General features: G+C 42.4%; 1 protein-coding gene across 2 annotated transcripts in view; it reads left to right on the top strand.

Moving 5' to 3' along the window:
- The first annotated feature begins 882 nt into the window (after positions 1-882).
- The window catches only part of LOC122346370 (cadherin-22-like), a 177,237-nt gene continuing 172,119 nt past the window's right edge, over positions 883-6,000 (top strand). Inside the window, exon 1 of one of the 2 annotated variants that reach the window (XM_043240956.1) lies at positions 883-1,012. The gene's annotated coding sequence lies outside the window, so the exon portion shown is untranslated. The remainder of the gene's footprint in view (positions 1,013-6,000) is intronic. The other variant, XM_043240955.1, reaches the window with a different exon arrangement.

The following is a 6,000-nucleotide window of genomic DNA, read 5'->3' as shown; positions in this document are numbered from 1 at the left end:
TGGCCAAAAACTGCCAGTGGAGATATATTTTATAGTCCACATATTACATATCTAGATTTCCATGATGAGGTGTACAATGCTAGCTTTGACGCTAAACCTTTTTGCAGCTTTAGGTATGCCCCATTAAATTGATTCTTGATTATTTTGATTTCGGAACAGCATGCTAACTACATCTTATTATAAATATTTTATTGGAAAAATAACAGGAATAGTGGGCTATCGCTTTCTATTAATAGTACAATATAATTTTTTTCAATGCGATTATATTTACTTGTAGCTTGCACAATAGCATTTTATCTTGTACACTAAATAAAATAAAATAAAATGTGGAAAGTAAAAATTTGAAGCAACCTTTGAAATAGAAAAACTAAATTAAAAAAGTTGTAAAATCTCATTTAATATATTTTTTCCAGTTATTGCTATGCATGTAGGATAGTTAGTGTAATAATAATAATAATAATAATAATAATAATAATACATTTATTGTTTGTGATATCAGTTAAAAAATGCAGATTCGACAGAATCACACAAGCTTTTGTTGATTTTTTTTTTTGGTTACAGGAGCACTTATTGTACTAATGTGCGAGAACATGCAATATTAAACATCTTGACAGTGAGAAGAGGCCGCGTGCAACGGGGCTCCCTGAACACGAACGCGTTCCGTTTTATGCAGGAAAGGCAAATGAAACATTTTTTTCTAACGCATACTTAGAGGTTAACGAAGTGTGCACGCAGCAGCATGAACTCTCAGCCCTGCTCTTATTCAGTCAGTTCTGCTCATCGCCGCACGAGGCTGCGCGCTGCTGTCAGACGCGCGCGCTGGAGACAGAAGAGACTCTCATCACGCGGCGCGGCGGCGGAGAGGAGAGCAGGCATCGCATCGCATCGCGTCTGTCCCCGGCACTCACACCGCGCCGCATTGAGGATCGTACCTTACAGAGGAGCAGCACGAATTACGCGGAACACAGTGCGTAAAATCCACAGCCAAGGCTTCAGCGTGACTGCGCTTCAGGTAAAGCTCCTCTCATAAACTTATGCTTTGTTGCGGGGACTTAGCCGATGCGTGTTTCCAACTCTCAGATTCTTATGTAGAAGATCTGTTGAGATGTATAACACGGCTGGAGATGTGTCTGTAACGCTGACAGCGTCGCATACAGAAGGGTTACGCGCAACTTGTTGCCGGTAGTTTGCATAATAATCAATAAGCCGATTTATCTTTAATGCGTCTTTTTGCTTTGCGATATGATCGATATGTGCATTTGCCCGAGCGAAAAGTTGGAAAAGAGTTGCCTAGGTATTCCACAGACTGTGACAATCATCATCTACTGTTCCAATTGCAAAACCTGCTGATAAAAGCCGAAATGACTGATTGTTGCGGTGATTCATTGGGTTAGTTTGGCAGATCATTCAAAACGGCGTCAACTGTATATGTACTGTATGTAGGCATGCATTAAATGTACGTCGGGTGAATACAGGTGGGACCTTTTTCGGTCCAAATGTTGTGATCTATTTTTTTTTTAGTAAGGCAAGCATATGCACTAATGATAAAGATGATTGAGCTTGTCCCATTTTACCTGGATGCACTCTCTGTATCAGAAATAGGTTTTCTGTGCTTCTTTCCATTGACGATGCATATTTTAAAGGTTACAGTGACCACGGGCTGTCTTTTCTCCAGCACTGTTACTCATCCAGGCAATAATTTAGTGTCAGGTCAGTATTGAAACTTGACCATTGTGTTGCGTGAACTTCTGTCTTGACGCGCTTGACTGAATGGAGGCTCGTCTCCTTTGTGTGTCGTCGAGGTGATCACCTATTGATCAAATTCTGAATCTGCTCAATTAGACCGGAAATGATTGATCATCGGTGGGATTTATTGGTTCGGTGGATCGTTTAGAGCGCCGTCAATAACATTTTGCCCAAAAGGGCTCACGGTTCTCATCTTAACCAGCATGATGTGCATATTCTGAAATAAGACATTTCAGTATTTCTTCATATTGACTTCGTGCGGGCTTGTGTGGCATTATTTAGAATCGCTTTAATATTCAAACAAGGTATGGTTTCTGTAATATTTATGTGATGATCTCCTCTTTGACTCCCTGCAATATTTTGCCATTTTGGTACTTTATTATCATTAAAACAGTATGTTGATGTAGTACAGAGCTTTCGTCATGCTCGGGTTGGTTTGTAGATAATTGAGAATGTAATGAATAGCACAACGAGAACACTCCTTCTTATTTATATTTAGTCAGTAATTAACTTGTCTCATGCATGCGTGCATACATATATGCGATAGACATCGTGCATGAAGTGGTTTATTATGTTAATTTCAAAGCCGCGTCGCTCGTTCAAAGCTTTGTGCTTACAAACCGAAGCGGTCCTTTTTCAGTAAGGAAAGAATGCAGACTATGTTTGCATCCGTGTTACACACAGCGTTTGATTTTGAGTTGCTTAATTCCCCGCCAAGCGTGTTTCTTTATCTTGCAGTTTCCGTAAGAGCAAGGCAGCTTTGACCGCGTGGCACTCATCCACGTCGATAAGTCAACATCTCTAAAGGTTTGTCTCTGAGCGAAAGCGCACGCCTTTCATGTCTTCTACGTGTGTGGAAAAAACTTCGACAGCGTTCCTCTCTGGATTCACGAACCGGTGGCTGTTTGCCCCCTCGTTGTGTGCCGACATGATCTCCGTTTAATCCTCGAAAGCGTCCCGCTCTGTTCTCGCTGATTGTTGTCATTTACCCAGCTCCCCATTGGGCCCCTTGGAGCCGTGCTGGAACTCGATAACCAATCAGCGATTTAGATTATCCAATTAGCGACTGATGTATGTCCAGAGATGCCTTAAAGCGTGGCACCCTTCGGATTACCCGCGCTAATGAAACCTGAGTTGCGTCGGCGCATTCCGACTTGGCGTGTAATTATCGCATTGGTTTTTAACGCAGCCATAGTTATAAACACGGCGCTGTGAGTTATCGGCTGCCTTCACCTTTGGCTCCGAGGCTGTATATATGCGGGTGTCATTGCATTCCATGCATTTGCTGAGTGCTATCGACAGCTCCGTTGATATCGCGATCTCGCAGACGCCGTAATGCGACTGCAGAGAGCCTGTCAGCGGCGCTTTTTCCGCCAAGCTCATACATGCTGCGAACTCACATAAACTAATGTGTTATAGATTCATCGTGATTTATGTCTCGAGAGCGGCCGCGCCGCCTTCGGGTCCTCAGACTCGGGCCCCCGGACACACAGCCCTCTTTGATAGATCGTGTGGAAGAAGCGACGTGCCACGGACAACATTGATTACCTTTACTGAGTCTGAGTATAAACCTTAGCGCAGCGGGACTACCGCGCAGAGGTGGGGGAAGTTGATGTATGTTGCCTGAGGGGCGGTAGAGATGACAGATATGGGTTACAAATGAGAGAGGTTTTATGACTCCTGGAAGGAGGACCATCAGGCCCGTTTAATTGATCTCGGTCTGGCGGTGGAGTTCGGGGAGCGCCGCTGCAGTTTTGCACCTGCTTTAGGTGCCTCTGCCACGGACCTTTGCTTAAATTATCTGCTGCGTTACGATCCCACACCTGCTCCGAGATCCAGCTTATGCCAAAGGCGCGACCCCCGTGTTTCCGGCCTCGCTGTCTTCCTGACTGTGTGGGCTTTTCACCCAGTTGCCGTGGAAACAACGGCTGCTTTCTCACCCGTTGTTGTGAAGCGGAGTGGGCGATATTTATGAGATGAAGTCTCACGGCACAACAGGATAGTTTGGTTAACATTTAGCACTGATAACAGCTTTGTCTTTTCATGAAGGAAATGCATTAAAATCTTAATTGAATCTTTACATATCTACAGGCTTTGTTGGTTTTTGAAAATCAACATGGCGTTCGCATGCAGCGTTCCCTTTCATTTGTTCTCGCTCAGCAAAATGCATACGCGAGGATTTGGACTGTCGTTTAACGCTGTAAATAAGATTTTATGTAGCTGTAGCATTTTTCTTTTGCATTCATTTAAGCTCAACGTTTTTGTTCATCCCGGCGTAAAGAAATAGAGCTTCATGAAAGGGAATATGAAGAATATTAGGCTGTGCTTTGTATGCAAATGATAAAAAATATAAATAGCACGTTTTTTTTATTACGTAATACTTAAAAAATATATTTTTTTAATTTGCAGTGAAAAAAATAGGATATTCAAATCCACTTTTTCCACTTTATTCACTGGTTGCATTGTACATAAATAAAACTGCTTGCATTGTCAAGATTACAAAAGTGAAATAATGCACGCCCTTATTGTGCTGTTATGTATTTAATGCATCTGACTACATTAGATGTTCTCATAACGCTACTCTTTCGTTTAGCTCCTTTTCAAGATCTTTTGCTCTTTTCTCATGCATTTTTAGTCTGCCTTCTTGGCAGATTCTTTTTTTTGTCTGAATGGGAGCTACATCAGAAGCGTGTAGTTCAGAGGGACCACCGGACTCATTTTTTTCTCCTGTAATGGGGCGTAATTTAGAGTGAATCGGGCGTTTTAGTGAAAAACTATGGCTGGGTTGGATTTTATACATCAATCGGGCATTAGAATGTATGCTGCGTGTTTTCCAGTGCAATAATGGCTCATTTTCCGTTCAGCTATTTGTTCACATTATTATAGCTTTAGATGCAGAGCGAGTTTTACACAGACAGCACAAGCATCAGAATGGCTGAATGCACGCATACGCATGCCGATTTGAACAGAATATTTGCTTTTAAACCTAATTTTCATTCCATTCACTCTCTTTCTGTTATCCGCAAGGCTTTATACCTTTGAAATAAAGAAGGTATTATTAGAATGAACACAGCGTTTTACCTTGTACCGAGTTTGCCTCTGTCATTATTCCTGCAGTAGCGAAGCATGCAAACAGCAGTGGAATAAAGCGAAAAGCTGTGTGTTTTTCAGGTAACCGTGATTACATGCAGGTCAAGTGGCTTTTTCAAAAGCGTTTTTTGGAGCACCGCAACAATAATTCAATAATTGCTGTCATTACTCTGTCAGGCCGTATTACCGTTACTCGAGCGGTACCCTTGAGAATGAGTCTTTATTTGAATATGGACCAAAACGGACTTTTTCATATGCAACAGAGACCAAAAAGCATTGCGCGCGGTTAATTATTAACGTTTTAGCATGCAGCGGCCGAAGCGCATGGCGAGACCGCTGCTTTTAGATTGGGAGGAAATGTTTTGAGCTCGTAGTTCTGATTTGCTCAGAGCAAAGGCGAAGCGCACAACGACGGCGTTTGCGTCATCGTGCTTCGGCTGCAAATGACCTGATCTCCGTGCGGGCGCAATTCACGAATTCATCAATCTGTCTTTTCACCCCAGTTGTTGCAGATACCGTAATCTGTGTTGATAAATGTTGCATGACACATTAAGAGAAGAAACAGGCACGCGTTCCCCCAAATTTTGCGAGGAGGAGACGCGAAATCTGTCAGGGCGATTCAGGAAAAATAAACAAATGTGAAACTGACTCCCTCGTCGCGGATTCATAGAGCGTTTTAATCATTTCTTTCTCAATGTTGGTCATCCAGAAGCATGTTACCATGGAAATTTAGCTTGGCTGGATGAGTTGGCATTTGTCAGAGGAGACGGCAGTAAATACATGTTAGAATGTCTCACACGGCTTTCTTTTATGAGTTGCATCAGACATTCATGTGTTTTTCTGGAGAAAGAGAGCTGCTTTGCTTTGTTGCTCTGTCAATGGTCCGTACATCGCCCGCAGTGCTTCCTGGCAGACGCACAAACAATATATATAAATAAGTACATTAACAATAATTAATTTTCACGCCATTCTGTGGAACACAGTCGATTTTCGATGGTAATTAACCAGCACTAAACAGGCTGTCTGTGATTGCTTTAGAGTCTCTGAAGCGATTTTTGTTGCTCAGAGCTTGCTCTTTCATTGCTCAGGAGACTTTATGAGATGCTTCCTTAAAAGTCTGTGGAATAAATCAAAATAGATGCGAACGGAGGCCAGCAGTGGATA

Source organism: Puntigrus tetrazona, chromosome 6 (genome assembly GCF_018831695.1).
Source record: "Puntigrus tetrazona isolate hp1 chromosome 6, ASM1883169v1, whole genome shotgun sequence".
Taxonomy (NCBI): domain Eukaryota; kingdom Metazoa; phylum Chordata; class Actinopteri; order Cypriniformes; family Cyprinidae; genus Puntigrus; species Puntigrus tetrazona.
This window is presented reverse-complemented; position numbering and strand designations above follow the sequence as displayed.